At 42.4% G+C, this 22353-nt stretch overlaps 1 long non-coding RNA gene across 2 annotated transcripts in view; it reads right to left on the minus strand.

Moving 5' to 3' along the window:
• Window positions 1-22353, minus strand: part of LOC310845029 — a 55699-nt gene that overhangs the window by 23992 nt on the left and 9354 nt on the right. The window contains exon 2 of one of the 2 annotated variants that reach the window (XR_014564429.1): window positions 7346-7428. This is a non-coding gene — a long non-coding RNA (uncharacterized lncRNA). Of the gene's footprint in view, window positions 1-7345; window positions 8107-22353 lie in introns of those variants that run through there. The other variant, XR_014564430.1, reaches the window with a different exon arrangement.

Consider the following 22353-nt stretch of genomic DNA (forward strand, 5'->3'; position numbering starts at 1 on the left):
AGCCTTCCGGACAGGTCCGGGAACAGAGGGGAAGGTGCGCAGCGCTTCTCCTCTGTTCCTGGACCTGTCTTGAAGACTTGCGGTGGGAGGAAGGTTTTCCTCCCCACCGCCAACATTCAGAAGGCTGTTCTGAAGGCTGGCGGTGGGAAGAAAAGCCCTTCTCCCCCCAGCCTTCAGAAGAGTTCCCGCCTAGGCTGCGGATAGCAGCCTGCTGCCCCGCGTGAGGGGCGCTCTTAAGCAGAGCGCCCCTTGCGCGGGGCAGACATTCGCCGCTTGGGGAGCCCTGCAGGGGAAGTCTTGCAGGGCTCCCCAAGCTGCGAATGTCTGCCCCTCGCGCGGGGCAGCAGGCTGCTATCCGCAGCTTGGAGAGCCCTCTGGACCTCTTCTGAAGGCGGGTGGGGGGCAAAAGTCTTTGTCCCCCCTGCCTGCCTTCCCGGGGGATTTTAAAATGCTGGCGGGCGTCAGCGCTGCCGCCCGCCAGCATTTTAAGATCGCCCCGGACAGCGGAGAAGTCCTCCGCTGTCCCGGGGTTTTTAAAATGCTGGCGGGCGGCAGCGAAGGCTTCGCTGCCGCCCGCCAGCATTTTAAAATCGCCCCAGGACAGCGGAGAAGTCTCCGCTGTCCCGGGAAGGGGGGGGAAGCAAAGACTTCCCCCCCCCCCGTCGGCCTTCAGAAGAGGTCGGGGGACAGACTGTCCCCAAACCTGGTCTGAAGGCGGTTTCCATAGGAACGCATTGATTGATTTTCAATGCATTCCTATGGGAAACCGTGCTTCGCAAGACGAAAAACTCGCAAGACGAAAAGACTTGCGGAACGAATTAATTTCGTCTTGCGAGGCACCACTGTATATGTTTTGACAGAGTGGGAAGTGGCGGAAACAGGATGTTTGTGTTACTGTGTTCTGTGAAGTGGGACTATTGTCCTTTGTCCTTTCTCTTCGTATCTGATGCTAGAGAGAGAGAGGGAGCCATGTTGCAGTGCTCTGTGTGTGTTTATATGTAAATAAAGTAGATTAGTCAAAATGCTGAGTTGCTGAGGTCTGTCACACAAGCTGTGAAGACTCTGCGGATCCCTAAGTGTGCCAATGTCTGTTGGCATCGGTTGCTGTGATGTTCGGGCTGAAGAAAGCTTTTGAAGCTCCCGAACGATCAACCAGGAGGGAGAGAACATGCCAGTTGGGCATGTGTCTCTACCAGGGTCCTATTTGAGTGTAGGACAAGCTCCTGACAGCAGTTACCCCCTTAGCAGCCACTCATTCAGCAGCCGAGTGAATGTGTCCTCATAGGATCCTCTGTGCAAAAAGTGAATCTTGATTGTCTTAGGGTTCTTCTTCACATAAAGGAGCCCTCCACAAGTTGGCTTCTTTCTCACTGCTGGCAAATGCAAAGCCAGTGGAGGATGTTGTGAATAATCACAGAGCCACAACCTCACAAAGGTTGGGAGTCCCTGGTTTCAACCATAGTTAGTGAGAACAAGCCAGCATCAAGCTGTGGTTTCAAGTCCTGGCTTGTTCCGAAACCGTAGTTTAAACAAACCACAGTTCTCCACATCTGGATATTACAAGGAACCTTTACAGGAAACGTGAATTCTGCATTCCAGCTAAACAACCCTGGCAAGCATGTGAACGAAACTTGACCGATGCATTTCGGGAAACCACGCCTGAGCATTTCTGAGGGAAGCACTTGCTGCTTACAAGGTACGATTGTGCTCATAACGCTTTGATTCCCAAGATTCCTACTAGCTGGCATTTTTGCTGATAGTGATTTATGTACAACACAAGATACTTTCTCTCTCTCTCTTTTGCTTGACTCTGCAGAGAAACATAATTAGGGAACAAATGAAACCTGGTTGGAAATTTTAATTAGGCTCATAAAACGCCTCAGTCTGAGAGAAGCATCCAAGTGGGACTATGAAGACTTAAGAAAGGGTGGCACTTTCTTCCAGGCTGTATATTTATTTGATTTTATTTATTTAAACCATTTTTATCCCACTCTTCAGCCCCCCAAAAGGCTCCCAGATTGTCTTACAAATCTCAGCAAAAAAGACAATTCCTGCCCTCGGGTTTACAGTCTAAAAAATTCACTTAATCTGTTATTGTAGCACAACTCATTTCAGTGGAAAACTAGTCAGCAGCATCCTCTTCCTACAATCCTTCCACACTCCAAATTTGAACTGATTTCCAAGTAATTCCCTCCCTCTCACTAAGGAGCTCAGGGAGTGTTCCAGAGTGGGGGGGGGTGTAGAGGTAGAGAACATTAACACAATTTCATGGCTGAGTTTCAAATCCTAGAATTCTTGGGATAAGTCTTGACTGTTAAACCATCAATTCAGAATAAGGCAGAGACCAGGCCACAACCCTGGACAGAGCTCAGGTAAAAAGGAAGTTGTTGCATCTCCAAGTTGCAAAAACTTTCTAAGGCTTTCTGAAGGCTGGGTGGATTAGTCCTCTGTAAAGTAATCTTATCTTAAAGCTTCCCCCTCCCCCTATCACATAGGAGCATCAGGACCTGCTCCTAGAGCGAGTCTTCTAAAGAGTCCAGCAAAGTCAAATCTTCTTGTCTGGAAGGTCCTGGAAGAGAAAAGGAAGGGGACTGCATCAGAGTGCCATGTTTGAAGGACAACCTGGGCAAGAAGTCTCCAAACATGGCCTTCTGATACAATCCCCTTCCTATGCCTCATACAGAAGTCTATTGGATTGGACTGGTAGAAGAAACATAGGAAGCTGTTAAGTTGTGGGTGAACATATCAGACGACACAGCGATTCTTCAAACAGCTCTTGTTTATTCACAGAACAGAACTGAACTGAAGGGTTCAGCCAGCCTGCTTATATAGAGTTTCACTACAACGCAACAGTAACTACTTTCTGTAACTATCCAATCACTGAACATCACTTTCAATTCCTTATTTGCATATGTGGACCTGAGTGAAAACTATCTACAGTATCCCCCTGCTGGCCCAGGGGGATAACAGAAGCTGCCTTATACTGAGTCAGACCACTGGTCCATCAAGCTCAGTACTGTAAAAAAAAGGGGGGTGAAGGTAAAGGACCCCTGGACAGTTAAGTCCAGTCAAAGGCAACTATGAGGTTGCGGCACTCATCTCGCTTTCAGGCCGAGGGAGCCGGTGTTTGTCCACAGACAGCTTTCCAGGTCATGTGGCCAGTATGACTAAACTGCTTCTGGCACAATGGAACACCGTGACAGAAACCAGAGTGCACAGAAACGCTGTTTACCTTCCCACCGCAGCAGTACCTATTTATCTACTTGCACTGGTGTGCTTTCGAACTGCTAGGTTGGCAGGAGCTGGGACAGAGCAATGGGAGCTCACCCTGTTGTGGAGATTTGAACCGTCGACCTTCCGATCGGCAAGCCCAAGAGGCTCAGTGGTTTAGAACACAGCACCACCCACATCCCTTCAGTATTGTCGACACGACTGGCAGAGGTCCTTCAGGGTTTTCTGTAGGGATCTCTCCCAGGCCAACCTTAAGTACCAGAAACGTAACCTATGTATGCTTCTTGGAACCTAGTATGAAGAGTGTTAGATGTTGGTAGGCAATTCTACAATATCTGTTGTGCCTAGGTGAATTAAAATTGTGATCTCTATCTGTGTAATATCCTCCATACGTCAAGCAAATTGTATTTGATATTCATTTCTGAGAACAGATCTAGCCCATTTTGAATCTGCCAAACCACTGAAACAACTGGCACTATATTCCATTAAATCTTCCACATCTAAGTTCTCATCTTTTTCCTCCAGTTCTGCTAAATCCCAAGGGGTTCCTAAATTCAGTAGCTGCAGAAAGCGAGTCATCTCCTTCTTATTAGTAGCAAACCCCACTAGTTTTGGGAAAGTCTAACAATATTTTACTTGTGCTGCTTGTTATTTTTTAGTTACTGGTTTCAAAGCTCCTTAAAGTCTTTGAATGCGGGTCCTGAAGCACCATTATGTATTTCCCTGCAAATCCCCAACCCACTCATGTTCTGATATTTTTTCATGAACATTTTCCATTATATTTTCTTCATGTCTTTAATAATGAAATGCTTAAATACCCCGATAATGTATCTGCACATAGATAAATTCTTGAGCTTGGGAGCTAAACTTTGCTGGGCTCTTTCAATATCACCAGGAGACAGGGGTACTTTAGGGATCTTGGTCACCCACCATACCAGCAAAAATTTGATCCTATCCTCTTGTTCAGCCCCTTCTGGAACCCCCCTCTAGCACAGGTTTTATCATCTCACTCTAATCTCCTGGTCATCCACCTTTATAGAGAGCTCAAAATGGCATTTAATAAAGTCCATGTTTTACTGATGGCCAGGTCCAGCAGTTCATCTGCAGTTGTTTCAATGGTCTGGGGGGTTTTGCATTAAGAATTCTAATTTTTCCTTCATAGAATCGAACACTTTCGTCCACTCAGCAGTAAGTGGAGCATGAAATTATTTAATTTTATCAGTGACAGCTTCCATAATAGCTGGAGTGTTGGTGGACACCATGTCTCCCTGACCCATTCTTAAGGTTTTGGCAGCCATTTTGAATCATGATAGTTGTGATTTTTATTGATTGATTTTATTGATGAAAGAGAAAAAGAAAGAAAAGAAAAGAAAGAGGAGGATAGTGCAAAAAGCACTTTAAGAAAGAAAGATACAGTTTAGTACACTAAATGTAATCATTTATTGTCCATCTCCATACATTGTTATATACACAGATATATAACTAATATTATTGTCCTAATACATATATGGTTATTAATTGCCTGCTATATTCTGTACACAGTGGTACCTTGGATTACAGGCGCTTCAGGTTACAGACGCTTTAGGTTACAGACTCCGCTAACCCAGAAATAGTAGCTCGGCTTAAGAACTTTGCTTCAGGATGAGAACAGAAATTGCACGGCGGCGGCAGCGCGGCGGCAGCAGCGCAGCGGCAGTAGCAGGAGGCCCCATTAGTTAAAGTGGTACCTCAGGTTAAAAACAGCTTCAGGTTAAGAACGGACCTCCAGAACGAATTAAGTTCTTAACACGAGGTGCCACTGTAAACTCATTCCAAATGTCAACATATTTAGACAAAGTCTGCATCTAGAAGTAAACCATTCATATGCTGTGAGTGTTGTCATGTTGTGGATCCATTGATTAAAGGAGATCATATACTGGTTGTAATCTTTAAATGTTAATTCCCAGGACAAAAGTGCTCCCAACTCACGAACTGAAAGCCCAATAGGTGCTCTGTTGTTTGGACATAATAATAAGCTTACTCCCTGAGGGGTTGGTTGATGGGATTACCTGCTGAGGGGTTTTGACTCAGGTCAACCATTTTTTTCACCTTTCCTGTCAATTCCTGTTTTGCTGCAACATGCCAGAGTTAAGTCAATATGTGGCATAAGGAGCGGTTGTTCCCAGCACACCTCAGCTGGTTTTCCCAGTTTCCCAGTCCAGTATCCAAAAGCTAAGAATGGACTGCCATGTTACACTATGGCCACAAAAGCCAGGTATGCAGTAGGTCGTTTTTGTGTGTGAAGACAATGCCAAACCCTTTGATCCCCTCACAGCTAGGTTTTTTTTTTATTCTTTAGAATAAAGCAAACTTTCCTTCCTCATTAGTTTGAATCACTTTTCATAATTCATGGGCCCATTCCCTCCCTGGCTCATCGCTCTTTCTTCTCTTCAGTCACAGATTTCAACCAACATCAAAGAGCCAAAGCCATTTGATCAGACCCATTATTCATCTTGCTTCAGGGCTGTGAGGTCAATACCTGGAATTCTTTGCTGAGGCAAGCTTTTTTAAAAAAAAAAAAAGTGTGGAGCTGACAGGAAGTAGGACGCATAATAGTAATGAGTTCAGGCTATTGTTACACCTTCTTTAGGTATGAACAAAACCCTGTGAAGAAAATCCATTTTTTTCTTTCCGCTTTCCAATCTGAATGTGCACAGGTTCCACCTGTATGTCAGTTATGTTACTTTATGTAAAGGTGCCAGATTTTTCACACGTGCATGAGTGAAACAGGAAGTTAACACGTTTCTTTTTGTTCTTATGAGTGCATATTTCCCTTGCTGTCACTCTGCTTTGTTGGATTTCTAGTCTTAAAAATGTGTTCTTAGATTTTACACAATTTTCAGTTGTGTAATATACAGCAGTGAAATGTTTCGGCTATTTTGGGTCACCAAAGTTCTGACCGGAGCTGATCATGTTTTATTTGAGGTATCAGTTGTGGGTGTGCCCTGTGGTGTCTTCTTGTAAGTCAGAAATTGTTCGTATTAACTTTGGGGGGGGGTTGGGGGGAATGCTTGCAAGGGTTACACACCTCTAAATTACATTCCTGTGACATGGAGAGCAACAGATGGACAATGAAAGAGGAACCTGAGAACCCTTCTAACAAAGAGACTTATAAGGTTAAAAAAGGTAAAGGACCCCTGGACAGTTAAGTCCAGTCAAAGGCGACTATGGGATTGTGGCACTCATCTCGCTTTTAGGCCACGTGGCCAACATGACTAAGCCGCTTCTGGCGCAACGAAACACCGTGACGGAAACCAGAGCACTTGGAAACACCAATTTACCTTCCCACCGCAGCAGTACCTATTTATCTACTTGCCCTACCGCATCCCTAAAGAGACTTATACAGTGGTACCTCGGGTTAAGAACTTAATTCGTTCTGGAGATCCGTTCTTAACCTGAAACTGTTCTTAACCTGAGGTACCACTTTAGCTAATGGGGCCTCCCGCTGCTGCCACACTGCCACTGCGCGATTTCTGTTCTCATCCTGAAGCAAAGTTCTTAACCCAAGGTACTATTTTTGGGTTAGCGGAGTCTGTAACCTGAAGCATCTGTAACCTGAAACGTCTGTAGCTCAAAACTGGAAGCATAAATACCCATCATCCATTCTCAATGTTCTGAAAACCTTAATACCTTTCTATGTTTGACTCTGACAGTTATCAATCCCATGGAAGCTAAACATATTTCAAATTATATTGTTGAGTTTCCTGCATTGCAGGGGGTTGGACCAGATGACCCTCAGGTACCCTTGCAACTCCACAGTTCCTAAGATTCTATTACTGATTATTTATTCTTATTGTTCTGGTGAACTAATGCTGATTCTTCCATTGTTCCTGTTATATTGTCCATAAAAATATTCGACTTTCTTTTCTTTCTTTTTACACGTGAAATTGTTTTGACGTGTGAAACTGTTTTTAATCGTCATTTTTTTAAAAACAACAACAACTGGTTGGGGTTGTTTATATGTGTGCAATTGTGTGTTTTTTCTTGCACCGATGTTTTTATTGTGGGTTTTCCCCCCCTCCGCAGGAAGTGATTCAGAAATGGGATTAAATAAATAAATGAAATGTGGACCAACCTGGAGGCTCTGCATTCCGAGTGACCCAGTTTGAGTTATCGAACGGAGATTGCGGCTTCTCTCTGCAGCGCTGTGAAAGGCACCTTAAGGAAGTCAGAAAACAAAATGAAAAAAGGTTGCATTCTTCTTTAGGTTGCATGCACTGGACAGACAACTTTGTACGAGGCAGGCAATAGTGACCCAGAATTGAATGAGAAGCAGGGAAGGACCAGAAAAAGTCACCTTGCTGGGGGGGGGGGGCGCTAATGGAACCAAGTGGAGCGGATTTCCTTGTGTGTGAGAGAGGGGCAAAGCACAGCCTTTCCATGGTGAAGGGGCTATTAATGGGTCAGGCCAAGGAAGCAAAACAGTGACCTGTCTTGTGCCTAATTCTCACATGCCCTCCACTGTGCAGTAGCTGCTTGCAAATGCGGCCATCCTTATATGGCAAGCCGTAGGTGTGAATGGATTCCCTGCCGATCCGGCAATTTTCAGGATGAGATTGCTAACTGATACAAAGGAGAAGCTTGCAGTGGTGTGAGGAAAACTACCAGACCCTCTGTGGGAGGCCAATTTGCAGAAATGCTACCACTGAAGCTTGCTGCTGCAAGATGACTGCCAGGGCCAATGCCCCTCCATAGAGCTGCGTTAATAACAAATATTGAATCAGCTTCATCATTTTTCATACTGTGGGGATGAGTTATAAGCTGGCTACTTTTTGGTTGTATTTGCTGACATCTAACTCTGGTTAGAGTTAGAGTTAGATCTAGTCTGGGACACGGGTGGTGCTGTGGGTTGAACCACTGAGCCTAGGACTTGCCGATCAGAAGGTTGGCAGTTCAAATCCCCACAAAGGGGTGAGCTCCCGTTGCTTGGTCCCTGCTCCTGCCCACCTAGCAGTTTGAAAGCATGAAGTGCAAGTAGATAAATAGGTACCACTCCGGCAGGAAGGTAAATGGTGTTTCCGTGTGCTGCTCTGGTTCGCCAAAAATGGCGTAATCATGCTGGCCACATGACCCAGAAGCTGTACGCCTGCTCCCTCAGCCAGTAAAGCGAGATGAGCGCAGCAACCCCAGTCGGCCACGACTGGACCTAACGGTCAGGGGTCCCTTTACCTTTAACTCTGGTTCCCACCTCTCACAAGCATCAACCACCGCCACCAATTGTGCTCCTAGTATTTAGGATTCAAAGACTTAAATGTACAGAGATATTCTGTCACTAATAACTGTAGAACAGCTTTCAGAGTTGCCAACATTTCGAAGCCACTTCGTTGTTTCCTGAAGTTTTCAAAAATCTACTGTGTTATAATTTGTGGTGGTGTTTTTTTTTAAAGCCTTGTGGAGTCAGAGTGCAAAATTCCACAGTGCAGAAATAACTTCTATTTTCAGCTACATCGAACCCTAGAGTTTTTCAGCTGCGTTTTACTGCATGGTCAGGTGGAGCAAATAGATAGCGCTGCATTAAGTGCAGGCTTATATATCCCTTCTGTTGACTGACAGAGGCAGACTGACAGGAGACGCTTAAAATATATAGGGGTCCAGCAAGGACTATTTAATCTCATGCCCCAAACTAAATGTAAGTAAAGTGGCACTCCAGTCTGCTAATAAGGGGAGTAAATCAACTCTGGGCAACCAATCAGGGGCACATAACTGAAGCCACTCTAATAATCTGAGCTCACAGCGAAGAAAATGTCTCCTAAACGGAAGGATGGTGCTGTGCCTAGCTGAGGACTGTAAACTGGTCTGGAAAAGACCAAATATTGGAAGTCAGTGAACATAACAACAATCTGCTGAGTCAGGCCAGTGGCACATCTAGTCCAGTATCCTGTTCGCACAGGTGGCTGATCTGTGTGCAAAAGCAACTCTCCCTTCCTGAGATTTCAATAATTCAAGCAATTGGTACGCAGAGGAATACTTCCTCTGGCAGTGGGCATAGAACACAGCCATCATGGCTAGTTAGACACTGTTAGCCTTGCCCTCCACAAACTTGTCTAATTATCTTTTAAAACCATCCAAGTCGAAAGGTTGGTATCCTCTGCAGACCCTCCACAAACTTTTATTTTAATTTATTTATTTATTTTAATTATTCATTATTTTCAATTTTATACATTTCAGTAATTTTACAACCATTTTAACATTTTGAAACTCGACTTCCTTCCCCCTCTTTCTGCAGTTCCATATATATATATATATATATATATATATATATATATATTCTGCATATTCCAAATTAACTTAACTTACTCATTTATCCATCTACTTTAAATATATACACTTATAAAACTGCAGGTTATTGCAATAATCCTGCCTGTGTTCTTATCTGGTGAAAATAACATACAAAAAAACCCCACATATTGGGGGAAATTGCTTTGTAAAATATGTGCACGCCACACAAAAACCACAGGCACCAATGGTGTATGGGATGAAATTTGCACAAAAACTCTGATGAAGCTTTTTTAGAAAATGCAAACTGATGTGGAGAACAGAACAAGTTTGGAACAATGAGAAACTGAGAGAATTGGAAATGTATTATTATTATTATTATTATTATTATTATTATTATTATTAAGATGTATATACTGCCCTTCATCAAATAATATCAGAGTGATTCACAAGATAAAAACATAAGATATAAGCACAAATAAATAGTTAAAACAGCAAAGCAACAACAAAAGGTTGTGGAATATTCATCAGCCAAATGCCTTGTTGAAGAGGAATGTTTTTTGCCTGGCGCAAAACATTTACCACAATTATTTCACCTTAAGTAATCATTTATCTATGGAATTACATTACATATCATATGCACCATGCCAGGGGCAAGGACAGAGCACACAGATTTTCCTCTAGGCAGTTTCATCCTTTACCCCTAAAGAAGGTATCCATGAATCTTCCCTCCGAATGATATTCTCCTTTCTGCACACTTTGATATTCTTTTTCATACGCGACAAGGCTCCTGACTTCAGTATGGTTTGGGCGTTGTTTTGGTTGGTCAAGTTATAAACTTTACAAATGCAAGACACACTGTGTGGGGAAAGAAATAAACAAGTGTGTGTCTGCTAAGCTTCTCCAGGAGTTTGCATTAATATATCAGGCATTCTTTTTCAGCTTAGTAGCACCATCTTCTGGTTGCTTTCTGTCAGTATTCAACTGCAATAAAAAACCAACATGGGCTGCAATCTTACCCATTTACCTGGGATTACCGGTAAGCTCCTGGTGGTCAATGCTGGTGGTCAACAAAAAGAGGTTTAAAGACTGTCTCAAGGCAAATCTTAAAAAATGTAGTATAAATACTGACAACTGGGAAACACTGGCCTGTTAGCACTCCAGTTGGAGAACAGCCTTTACCAAAGGTGTCATGGGCTTTGAAGACACTTGAACTCAGGACGAAAGGGAGAAACGTGCTAGGAGGAAGGCACGCTTAGCAAATCCACACTGTGTTCAACTCCCGCCTGGGAACCAATGTCCCCACTGCGGAAGGACGTGTGGGTCCAGAATTGGCCTCTACAGTCACTTACAGACTCATTGTTAAAACCGTCTTTATGGAAGTTAATTTTATTCAGCCACAAGTGATCGCCAAAGAAGAAGAAGAAGCTCCATTGAATGAGACTTGTTTCTGAGTAAATATGGCTGGAACTGCAGCCCAGCAAGTGCACATATCTACTTAGAAGTAAGTGCCATTGAGTTCAGTGGGACTTACTTCCAGGTAAGTGGGTAGGATTGCAGCTTACATTCCTTTCAGGCTACATCTTTATTCAGTATTGTCAAGTAATTGTTTCCATTTTCATCCTAGCTCTTTTGCTGATTCTGCAGTTCTTCATTCTCTCTCTCTTTTAAGCAACTCAAACTTCCCTACTTTAGTTTGAGAGAAAAATGAGTAATAATACCCTACCCTGGGTCAACAGTTTGGTAAAATTTAATTAGGAATACTATGACTTAATATTAATATAAACATATAGCAAGCGCTAGGTGAAGTGAAAGGGCCTACAATACAGTGGTACCTCGGGTTACATACGCTTCAGGTTGCATACGCTTCAGGTTTCAGACTCCGCTAACCCAGAAATAGTGCTTCAGGTTAAGAACTTTGCTTCAGGATAAGAATAGAAATCATGCTTTGGCGGCGCAGCAGGAGGCCCCATAGGCTAAAGTTGTGCTTCAGGTTAAGAACAGTTTCAGGTTAAGAACAGACCTCCGGAACGAATTAAGTACTTAACCCAAGGTACCACTGTAATGGAACAGCTGTGAGACAGAAATGGAGGTGAATGGAGAAAGTAATGTCAAAAAATGGCAATGAATTCAATCAGGGGGCCCACCAGACTGACTTTCTTATTTATTTATTTTTAGGTATATTCTGCAAACTGAAACTGTTGTGCATATGCCAGAGAAGTGCTGCAGGCCAGTAACGAGCGACTCATTTACATTAGTCAAAAAAACAGCATTTTAAATGCATTATAAATATGCAACACCAGATGGCGCTGTAGAGCACCAAACTTTTCTGTGTGATTTTACATAGGGGGTTTTTTGTTATGACAATTTAATTTATTATATTTATAGCGTGCTTTCCCCCAGTGTATAGATCCACCCTAGGTTTTAGAGGCAACAAGACTTCACAAAGCTAGCACAGGAGGTCAAGCGGTGCTGCTAGGCCACTGTTAAGGGTCGTTCTGAATGCAACTGGAGCATTGTACTACTCTAGAAAGCAGGGGCTCATAAACACAGAATAGAAAAATGTCCATGGACCTCTGAAGATTCTTCAGGGAATACAGTCATGAAGTGTGCTGAGAAGATTCTACAGTGGTTCTTCGGTTTTCGAACAGCTTAGTTCCCGAACAACGTGGAAATCGAATGCTGCAAACCCGGAAGTCAGTGCTACAGTTTGCGAACTTTGCTCGGAAGCCGAACGTGCTCCTGAGCTTCCGTTTGCTTTTAAAAAACCCAATTGTAATTGAAGCCTTCCATTTCTGATTGCAGTGTTCTGAGGTGATATTTGGTGCTTTTATTTTTGCTATTTTTTGTGACTGTGGCTTGCTCTTCGTTTTATAGGACTCGTGACTTCATTTTTGTGACTTGTTTTTGTGACTGGAACCCACTTCCACTACTGATTGATTTATTGATTGATTGTGTGACTGTGGAAATGGATAAAAGCCCCCCATCCAAACAATGACTATCATCAGTGAAGGTAAGGGGGGGGGAATTTTTTATCATTTACAATACTGTTTTATTTATTTTATAGTACAGTACATTGATTATTGCTTTCATTTTATAGATCAGTAGTCTTGTTAGATGTTAAATTGCTGTCTTAGGGGTTGCTTTTATAAGTCTGGAACGGATTAATCCGTTTTGCATTACTTTCTATGGGAAAACGCACCTTGATTTTGGAACACTTTGGTTTTGGAATGGACTTCTGGAACAGATTAAAGTCTGGGAACCAAGGTGACACTGTATATTTATTTTGTCAAAGACTTAAAGATGAACACGCTTTATTGCAGTCTCTCTCTCGCACCCTGAAGGCATGTCAATCATACAGAAAATCGAAATCATACAAGATGCCCTGTGCTCACTCACCCATGTGTCAGTCAATGCCACCGGCAGAGCACAGGATGCTTAGCTTCCCAATGCAAACAATCCAGAGTACCATGCAATCATAGAATTGCAGAGTTGGAAGGGAACCCAGCGGTCATTTAGTCCAACCCCCTGCAATGCAGGAATTAAACAATCCCTGACAGATGGCCATCCAACCTCTGTTTAAAAACCTGTGACGAAGGAGAGTCCATCACCTTCCAAGCAGCTCCCAGACAATTCAGAACAGCTCACAAGCACCTGAACAGTGCTCTGCTGCTGCAAAACTTGCTACCTGCTAATACATCTGAGCCATTTACATAGATTGTATCATCCTGTCCTATGTGGCAACATCAGGGCATTTTTATGGCATGAAGAGCTTTAGCATCCCATCATAAAACATCCTTCCATCAGGTACAGCACAATTTACCCTTGTTTTCCTCCTATAGAAAGAACTTTGTGTGTTTTTTTACATTTTTTTAAAATAACATTTTTGTTTATACTTTTCAAAGTTATACATTTCATTAATTTTACAATCATTTTAGCATTTCAAGGTTTGACTTCCTTCCCCCTCTTTCTGTGGTTCCTTAAATTTATTTTTAAATATCTTCTCCACATCCAAATTCATGTAATTTGCTCATTTAATTATCTTCTTTAAATATATACTCTTATGAAACTGCAGGTTATTACAATAAACCTGCCAATGTTTTTATCTGTTCGCAATTTATCTGTAAATATTCAGTAAACCATTTCCATTCTTTTATTTTAAAAAAGTTTGTTATCTTGATTTATTATTCTTCCAGTATGTTTTGCCATTTCTGCATATTCATAAGTTTTTGTATCCATTCTTCCTTTGCTGGGACTTCTGCTTCTTTCCAATTTGGGGTGAGTAACATTCTTGCTGCTGTCGTCACTTACATAAATAAATTTCTATACACTTTAGGTAGTTCTGTCCCTATAATTCCCAAAAGGAAAGCTTCTGGCTTGGTTGTTTTTTTTACAAATGTTATTTTAAACATCTTTTTCAATTCATTATATATCATTTCCCAGTAAGCTTTAACCTTTCTACAAGACCACCACATATGATAAAAAGAACCTTCTTTCTCTTTGCATTTCCAACACTTGTTTGATTTAGATTTATACATTTTTGTCAGTTTACTTGGTATTATGTAGATACCAAGGATATATCATCCTATAGAAAGAACCTGGATGTGCCCCACATCCAAACATAGACAGGAGGACCACAGACTATATATTAATTACACATTAAAAAGAGGGAGAATCGAAGGGCATAGTCTTGTGCATGTGTGCAGGAAACAGTCTTGCATTGTTAACACAGGACAGAATGCATGTTTTAACCATTGTCAATGTATGGCCCATTCATGAAAATGCCCTCATCACTCATAGTGTGAAATTCAAGAAGGTGAAACAAACAAACAAACAAACAAACAAACAAACAAAGGACTTGCATTATATGGTTCAAGTTGTGCTTATCTGAAACTTGGAAGTATTGGTGCTTCAATAGCACTAATTCCAAAGCATTAGTGAGTGAGATTCATGTCACATGTTAAGGGACTCTTAAAACCATGGGTAGGCAAACTAAGGCCCGGGGGCCGGATCCGGCCCAATCGCCTTCTAAATCAGCCTGCAGATAGTTCAGGAATCAGTGTGTTTTTACATGAGTAGAATGCGTCCTTTTATTAAAAATGCATCTCTGGGTTATCTGTGGGGCATAGGAATGTGTTCATTCCCCCCCCCCAAAAAATAGTCTGCCCCCCCCCCACAAGGTCTGAGGGACAGTGGACCAGTCCCCAACAGAAAAAGTTTGTTGACCCCTGCTTAAGACAGTCAGGATCACTAAACAAAGATTATTCTCCCCGCTTTATCCCTTTTCATTTCATAGATATAGGTAAAAGTGGAACTGATGGTAAAGACAGGTGTTAAAAGATTTTCTGTTTATTTTTCCAGATATAGACTCTGCAAATAGCATAAGGTCTTAGGCTGGGCCACATCACAGCCGCTATCGTCTTGAGTAAAATAAAGGCATTTTTCTCATCCAACATGAAGCTGCTTCCATTTCCCACTTATACCCAGGCTCCACTTCAGCTATCGCAGCTACTTCATGTGAGTAACACTCGCTCGTGTGTAGAGATGGGAGAAGATACTTGATTCAGTTCTCATTTAAAGGCAGATCTGTCAAATTCGTACTTTCCAAGATGAAAGTACTGCTATCCTTTGAAATGAGCACTTCTACGGATTTTATTATTCAGTCTGCCAACCAGTGTTTACAAAAAGGCACGTATATTAGAGGAGAGTTTGCATAAAAATGAAGATACCGGTGAAAACTACATATACATAATCAATAACATGCAGGCCACTTGACTTATAACATAACAAATCGCACTTGATTTTATATTCCCTAAGAACATCGTAAAAGGCCTGCTGGATCGGGCCAGGGCCCCTCCAGGATCCTGTTCTCACTGTGGCCAACCGGATGCCTACGAGGGAGACTGAAAGCTGCAGAATATGAGCAAAACAGCATTTTTCTCCCTTGTGATTCCTAGCCACTGCTATTTAGAGCTGTACTACGTGGCCAACATTGGAGACAGCATATAGCTATCACGGCTTGCCACCTATAGCCTTGTGCTCTATGAATATGTCCAAAAGCTGCCCTAATATCTGTAAGAGGATCTCAATTAAAATAGCTGCTGCTGTTCAAGGCTCAACCAGCAAAGAGAAACTTGGCACATTTCCCAAAACTGCAAAGAACCTCATTTTCTGCTAATGTAACAAGATTCAAATTGTAGAGCAAAGCATATAGGATGCACACCTAGAGCAGCAGCAATCGATTAATTTCATTTAGTGGCATTGGCCCAGTTCCCCATTTTGGCAAAGTCGTTTGGAATTTTATTCTTATCTTTCCCATGATGCATCAATTCAGATCAAATCAATGAATAAATAACCATTTGTAGTTGCTTTCTATAGCCGCCAGGGGCTGCTGCAGTGCAGGAAATAGAAATTTTTCTGCTCTCCTGGAATGCGAAAGCACTGTGCACTGGAAAAACAAGCTAAAGGAGAGCCTGTATAGGGCTACCTGGTCTGCATTGAATAGGCAATTACAGCACAAAGCAATTGGGCGACAGAAGAATGTACAGGGCCAGATCAATACATTTTGCTGCCTGAGGCAAAGGGCAAGATGGCGCCTTTCCCCAAGATACATACAGAAGTCAATTGGACTGACAGTTGAATCTTACTCAAATATTGGTGAAAGAAAATATATTGAGGGAACCTGAGGGCACCAGGCTAACATAGGGGATACAGGGCAAGCATCATGGCACTGTCCCCTCCCTGCCCATCAACATCTGCCACTTGAGGCAATTGCTTCACTCTGCCTCATCACAGGGCTGGCCCTGAGAGTGTACCCAATGGAAAGTGGTTCTTCAGACCTGATGTACTTCTTTCTTTCTTTTTTGTGTGAGATATATATATATATATATATATATATATATATATATATATATATATATATGCTTTCGTAGATTTTCACGGGTACAGGAATGCAGGTTTTGGTGTCCTCGGGTGTCTTCCCGTGTAAAAGTTGGGGTGTCTAGGCGACGTTTCGACGAGGTCTCACTCGTCATCTTCAGGCTGGTGCTTTCGGCTTCTTGTTACTGGAACAGAGCGGGATCTCAATGTTTGAGTTCCTATAAATACTGTAGAGGGGGTGTGGTGTCTAGCCTCCAATGTTCTGGGCAGAGAGGAAGTTCCCAGGCTAGTGTGCCTTTTCTTCTTTTGTTCCTTAATTACTTGAGAGATACCTTGAGTGATTTCTTGAGTGATATCCTGAGTACCACTTAGGTGGGTCATTAGGTGTGGATTAGTTGCTAAAGTCTTTGTGTCTTGACCTCTTGAACTTTGTGAAGAGTTTTCCTGAGAAGATGGCTGTATTGCACTTAGTTGTGCTTTGGCTTGGCCAAACCCAGACCCTCTCCACAGATGAACTACTGACACCATCCAGTAGCCAATCCATGGTGGCACCTCCGGATGCTGCACCCCCCTGCAATCCCTACACAGATCTGGCTGACACAAGCCACAAAACCACAGCTCGCCCCTATACACGAAGCCAAGCCAAAGCACAACTAAGTGCAATACAGCCATCTTCTCAGGAAAACTCTTCACAAAGTTCAAGAGGTCAAGACACAAAGACTTTAGCAACTAATCCACACCTAATGACCCACCTAAGTGGTACTCAGGATATCACTCAAGAAATCACTCAAGGTATCTCTCAAGTAATTAAGGAACAAAAGAAGAAAAGGCACACTAGCCTGGGAACTTCCTCTCTGCCCAGAACATTGGAGGCTAGACACCACACCCCCTCTACAGTATTTATAGGAACTCAAACATTGAGATCCCGCTCTGTTCCAGTAACAAGAAGCCGAAAGCACCAGCCTGAAGATGACGAGTGAGACCTCGTCGAAACGTCGCCTAGACACCCCAACTTTTACACGGGAAGACACCCGAGGACACCAAAACCTGCATATATATATATATATATATTTATACCCCGTCCATCTGGCTGGGTTTCCCCAGCCACTCTGGGCAGCTTCCAACAAAGTATTAAAATACAGTAGTCTGTTAAACATTAAAAGCTTCCCTAAAGAGGGCTGCCTTCATATGTCTTCTTAAAGTCTGGTATTTGTTCTTCTCTTTGACATCTGGTGGGAGGGAGTTCCACAGGGCAGGTGCCACTACCGAGAAGGCCCTCTGCCTGGTTCAACATCTGCCACCTGAGGCAGCTGCTTCACTCCACCTCATCACAGGGCTGGTCCTGAGAGTGTACCCAAATTTAGAGTTGTCAGAGCAGCTAACACCAATATAAAATGCCAAAACTCAATTCAATTTAAAAGCTGTAAGTTTAATAAAGCAAGGTTGCAGCTAGGAGGCAACAGAGGACAGGCATGAGTAGAAGGCACCACGAGACAATAATGAAAATAATGGAACAGCGGAACAGCAAAACAAGGAAGATTCGGGTCAGATAAAAGTAGTTATCCACACAGTGCGTCATTGAACTATGGAATTTGCAACAGAGGCAGATTTAGGGGAAGCTTGCCTGAGACATGACCTGCAGATGTCAGGAATTTTACTTTTTGAAACATGGAAACCCAAATTTAGGGGAGCACAAACAGTTCTGTGGCACTGGAAGCAGAGCCACGAGGGCACCCCAACTATGATGTAGAATAGAAGGCAAGAAGTGGGGGGGGTCAAATTCTGGCATCACACAGGGGGCCACTGAAATTTGAGACCCCAAAGTCTGCCACTGAGATGATGGCTACCAACCTAGATGGCTTTACAAGGGGATTTCGACAAATCCATGGAGGACTGGGCATTCAGCAATGACCAAGCATGAAGGCCATGTTCCACTTCCACTCAATGCCGATGAAGAGGGGCCTGATCCAGAACTGCTCTTCTGATATTCCAGCAAATATGCTGAGCCACCATATTAAAAATAGCAGAACTTCCATAAACCAATTGGTCTTTATTTTGGGGGGCAGCTGTGATGGCTGTTCAGAAATGCCACAGCAACTGTTTGCTGAAGATTTCAAACACTGGTGCCGATGGTTACGAACTAATATAGACCTGCAGCCATTTATTCGACCAGAATCCAGATTAGAGTTAGCTGGAATGTCCCAGCTACTTTGTGAAGTGCCTTAACATGAAACCATGTTTGAATTTACAGCGGAGTCAGCTGGCAAGTCATAAATAGTTCCTCTGTGGGGTATTGCTGTGAAAAGTGGCCTTCCCAGAGCCTGGTAAACAGCCCTCCACCTTGCAGGGGGTCAGTTCTGGGGGTTCCTGACTTTGCACGATGTTGCCTATGCAAATAGACCCCCCCAAAAAAACTGAACCGTCACTGTACAGTGGTACCTTTGGTTAATAAATTAATTCGTTCTGGAGGTCCGTTCTTAACCTGAAACTGTTCTTAACCTGAGGTACCACTTTAGCTAATGGGGCCTCCCACTGCCGCTGCACGATTTCTGTTCTCATCCTGAAGCAAAGTTCTTAACCCAAGGTACTATTTCTGGGTTAGCGGAGTCTATAACCTGAAGCGTCTGTAACCTGAGGTACGACTGTACTACTTTGGCTTTCCCACAAAGCATCCTGGGAAGGGTAGTTTGTTAAGGGTGCCGAGAGTTGTTGGCAGACCCCTATTCCCCTCACTGAACTACAATTCCCAGAGTTCCTGGTGAAGAAGGACTGATTGCTAAGCTGCTCTGTGATTGTACAGTGGTACCTTGGTTCTTAAACTTAATCTGTTCCAGAGTCCGTTCCAAAACCAAAGGGTTCCAAAACCAAGGCGTGCTTTCCCATAGAAAATAATGGAAAATGGATCAATCCGTTCCAAACTTTTAAAAACAACCCCTAAAACAGCAGTTTAGCATGAATTTTACTATCTAACAAGACTATTGATCCATAATATGAAAGTATGAAACAATGTACTGCAATCACAAAATCAATCAATCAATCAATCAATCAATCAGTAGCTGAACTGGGTTCCATGCAGTCACTAAAAAGAAAGAAAAAGAGCCACAAAACCACAAAATAAATAGCCAAAACAAACCAACCTCGGTGTAACACTCAAACCGAGCGTAAAACTCAAATCAGAAGCGTAACGCTCAAATTGGAATTGTGACACTCGAAACAGGAGTGTGGCACTCAAAATGGAGCACATTCGGCTTCTGAAATAATAAATAATAAATAATAAATAATTTATTATTTATACCCCGCCCATCTGGCTGGGTGGGCGGCTTCCAACAGAATATTAAAATACAATAACCTATTAAACATTAAAAGCTTCCCTAAACAGGGCTGCCTTCAGATGTCTTCTAAAAATCTGGTAGTTGTTTTTCTCTTTGACATCTGGTGGGAGGGTGTTGCACAGGGTGGATGCCACTACCGAGAAGGCGCTCTGCCTGGTTCCCTGTAACTTGGCTTCTTGCAAACATTGCTTACTCTGTTGAATTTATCTTAATGCTCCCAGCGTTTTCAGCTGTGTACAATTGTTTTCCATATATTCAATAAATATTTTCCACTCTTCTTTAAATATACGTTCTTCTTGCTCTCTTATTCTGTGTGTTAAGCCTGCAAATTCTGCATATTCTAACATCTTAAGTTGCCAGTCCTCTTTACAAGGGACCTCACTTTCCATTTTTGGGCTAACAGAACCCGGGCCGCTGTTGTTGCATACATAAATAACTTTTTCTGGCACCTGGGGATTTCTGTCTGGGTTATTCCCAACGAAAAGGACTCTGGTTTTTTTGAGAAGGTAAATTTAAACATTTTTTTCAACTCATTATAAATGATTTCCCAATATTCCTTTACCTTTCCACATGTCCACCACATGAGGGGGGGGGGGAGTTCCTCCCATTTCTTTACATTTCCAACATGTATCTGATTCTGCTTTATACATCTTAGCCAGCCTACTGGGAGTTAAATACCACCTATGAATGATTTTCAAATTGTTCTCTTTCAGAAAATAACACACAGTAAATTTCAAATCACTTTTCCAAAGTTTCTCCCAGAGGTATAGGTGTGTCAATGATGCTCATCTTTTGTTTCCCGTTCTAGTAAGAAATTATACATTTTAGACAGGAGTTTATCCTTATTTTGCAACAGTTCTTTTTCAGATTATGAGCTTTGGTCCATAGAATGCATTTTTTTGGCATACTTTAAACATGTCCTAAATAATAATAATAATAATAATAATAATAATAATTATTATTATTATTATTATTATTATTATTATTATTATTATTTATTTGTATCCCGCCCTCCCCAGCTGAGGCCGGGTAACTTGGCTTCTTAAGTTCTCCATAGGTTTCAGTCTGGGTTTGACCCCTGCAAAGTCCAGCAATTACTGGTACCTGGAGGTTGCCCATTGTCTGTCCATACTGACTCTCTTAATTGTAAATGCTTCAGTGGGGCATAACCATTGTTGTAGAAATTTAAGCATCAATCACTCTCGTTCCTTAAGGGTGTAAAGGTGTTTTCCTTTCTAGCAGATTTTTTTTAAATTGTTTAGTCATTCCTATCCATTCTCTTGGGCAACTCTTATTGCGGGAAATGCAGGGAAATGCAACGCCCATCCCAGAGTAGCCTGCCAGCTAGAGAAGAGAAATGCCTGCTGAAAAAGAACAAAAGAAGAAAATGTACCTATTAATTTAAGCTTACCACCCTAAATCATTGCTATTCCTCCCAGGATTTGTACAGGTACAGCATAAAACTCAGAGATGATCTCTGCATTGTTTAGTTGGCCAGGCAACTAGATGGTTTAACTACTGGGCTCATTCATCATTTCAGCTGCAACTTTGTCAGTTAACCTGATAACACTGTTGAATGGAGATAGAGACACGTAATGTGGTATAGACAAGTTTAGAGTTCAATTCCACACATTTCAAGTGGCAATGCCAGCTTAGTCTCCACCCTCCCATGATTAAAAGCCAAGGAATATATAAAACACAGTTATCATTTATACGGTTTGGGATTTAAATGACTCTCAAGGTGCCCTCTAACCTTTTTTGCTGTTGGCATCTGTCTCTGGAGACGAATGGCTAAAATGATTCATTCAGTTTCATTTGTTGAATGTCTGTTAGATATCCCATTTGTTATGCAAACTAGGGGCAAATATGTTTCCATGGAAACCAATTAGCTAGAGGCACTTCTAGAAGGTAAAGGTAAAAGACCCCTGGACTGTTAAATTGCAGCGCTCATCTAGCTTTCAGGCTGAAGGAGGTGGTGTTTGTCCACAGACAGCTTTCCGGTCATGTGGCCAGCATGACTAAACCGCTTCTGGTGCAACGGAACACCATGACGGAAACCAGAGCACATGGAATTGCCATTTACCTTTCCGCCACAGTGGTACCTATTTATCTACTTTCACTGATATGCTTACGACACAGCACCACTGTCAGCAGCCGTAACAAACTATAGTACCCAGGATTCTTTGGGGAAAACAATGTGTCTAGACCACAGCCAGTATGACAAAAGACAGGATGTCCTCCCTCCTCTCTCCTTGAGGGGAAATAAATGGTTTTTAAAAGTGAGAACTGTATAATTCATGGACAGAATTGGTTCTCCAAGTACATTTGTTGCAACTTCAACATTTATAATGCATTTGTGTATTATGTATGTATCTCTCTATCTAACATGGTGGTGGTCCTTTAAAGAAAAGGTCAAAATCTAAAAGAAAAAAATTCCTTCCAGTAGCACCTTAGAGACCAACTAAGTTTGTTATTGGTATGAGCTTTCGTGTGCATGCACACTTCTTCAGATACACTGAAACAGAAGTTTCCAGACCCTTCTATATAGTGAGAAGGTGGGGAGGGGTATTACTCAGAAGGGTGGTGGGAATGGGTGATTGGCAGATAGCTGTGATGAGCCTGTTGACGACTCTTAACGACTGCAATAGGTCTTACA

This window comes from Podarcis gaigeae (assembly GCF_964106915.1).
Source record: "Podarcis gaigeae genome assembly, chromosome: 1".
Taxonomy (NCBI): domain Eukaryota; kingdom Metazoa; phylum Chordata; class Lepidosauria; order Squamata; family Lacertidae; genus Podarcis; species Podarcis gaigeae.